The 1770-nt window shown below is 49.1% G+C and overlaps 1 protein-coding gene across 6 annotated transcripts in view; it reads left to right on the forward strand.

Moving 5' to 3' along the window:
• Positions 1 to 1581: 1581 nt before the first annotated feature.
• PRKCZ (protein kinase C zeta) overlaps positions 1582 to 1770 on the forward strand; it is a 223187-nt gene continuing 222998 nt past the window's right edge. For all 6 annotated transcript variants that reach the window (XR_003095613.1, XR_003095614.1, XM_006016195.3 and 3 more), the window contains exon 1: positions 1582 to 1686. The gene's annotated coding sequence lies outside the window, so the exon portion shown is untranslated. The remainder of the gene's footprint in view (positions 1687 to 1770) is intronic.

Genomic DNA, 1770 nt, shown 5'->3' on the forward strand with positions numbered 1-1770 from the left:
TGAAACCTTACTGGTGACTCCATTGGAGGGGTACTAATTCTTGCTTAGTAGGAATAAAGGTTGTCAAATCAAGGCCTCAGTGGTTTATACCTTCTTTTGCTTCTCTCACCACTACTTGGGTGCACAGCTGGAAGTAAAGGGCCATAGCTGGAAATAAAGCTTTACATTTCTTCATTTCTACTTTAAGTTCTCTACAAGAGAAGAGCAGTAGAATAAAAACCTCTTTTATCCATCTCAATTAGCAGTTATAACCCCTCAATACCTCTAGGGGAGATCAGCTTGTTTCCTTTGACGCATCTTAGATGCAGGCCATAACAAACATTTAGATAGTTCAGCAGCATCACCAGTACATATATACCATCCTTTGCTTGTTTGAGGTTTGTATTGGGTTTGTGTTTTCTAAATCATTGGTGATGTTGCTTGCTTGTTTGTTTTTCTTAGTCACTTCCTCTGTCCCCACATGTTGTGTGTGTTGATTGATTGTTGTTTTCCTCCTTTGAAAATATATTTAAAAGATTTGTTTGGTGTTTGACTTGTGTCTCCTTTTCAAAAGACTGGAGGTCTAAATGAAACAAAAACAGTTGCTGAACATGGATCAGGATCCAGTCTATTAGTTTGTCCGCCCCCTATGCTCAGATGCATGAGGACAGAAAGATATGGATTTTCTTGAAGAGGTCACAAAACTAGCGGAGATGCTAGTGAAGATGTGCTTTCTGAAGTGGACTGGAAAATGGCTCGCTGAGGAACTTCTATTTTGATTGCACGTTGAGGCTTCTTTTCATCAATGAACTTATTAATTGGTTTGGAACTGTTACTTTTACTGAGGGATGCAGTGACCTCTGCTGTTCCAAGTGTGCCTGGAAATTGATTACATAATGATCTATTAAGTAGCAAATTGCTCTTTTTATTAGATATAAAGTGCGGAGAAAAGGCCTAAAATTATAAAAGAAAATATGTGAAAGCGTAGCGCACACTTGCGCAGCAGAAGGAGCTGCCACTGAACGTGCAAGGCTTACCAAGTCTCAGGGGAGGGGGTGTGGGTTTCCATAGACGCCTCCTGTTGCCACAGCGATTCCGTGGGCCATAATCTGTGGCCCAAGAGGTGATGACACAAATAACACCCTGCTTTCTATCACGGGACACACTGAAGCGCTTCAGAAACTGGGCTTCACTTAGCTCCCAACTCTAAGCATGCGCTCCAGACGGGGAACCGAAGTGATGTGCCCGCAGCAAAGCCATACAGAGCTGAAAGCAGAAGCCAGGAATCCCCAGACACCAAGGCTACCCCCTGCTTGAGCTCCTTGCCCCCAAAACCCTCCCAGAGCTGCTACCAGGAGGCCTACGGCCCAGAGACCACTCAGCCCCGGTTACTAAACAGATTAACTACGTTCCCCCATCCCCTTTTCCTATTGGCTGCAGGTGTTCGCTTGCCTCCTCCTTTTTTTTCATTGGTTGCGTGACCCCTGCCGGCCAGGTAACGGATGCGGGCTTTTGATTGGTCAGACGCGGGCGGGATCCCTCTTGGGATTGGCTCCAGGTGGGCCGGCGCTTGCTATTGGCCGGCAGGTAGCGTGGGAGGCGCTCTATTGGCTGTTGTGGACGCTAACCTGCTGGGTTCGCCATGTTTGGAGTAGTGGCGCCGGTGCCGCAGCAGCCGCGGAGTGGGGGGCGCTGAGCTGGGCCGAGGTGGGTGCGGGGCTGTACGGGGCAGGGGGGCTCGGCCGCCGCTGCCGCCGTCTCAGCCGGCCGGGGCGGGCCGGGCCGGGGGGC

Source organism: Alligator sinensis, unplaced genomic scaffold (assembly GCF_000455745.1).
Source record: "Alligator sinensis unplaced genomic scaffold, ASM45574v1 scaffold366_1, whole genome shotgun sequence".
Lineage (NCBI taxonomy): Eukaryota > Metazoa > Chordata > Crocodylia > Alligatoridae > Alligator > Alligator sinensis.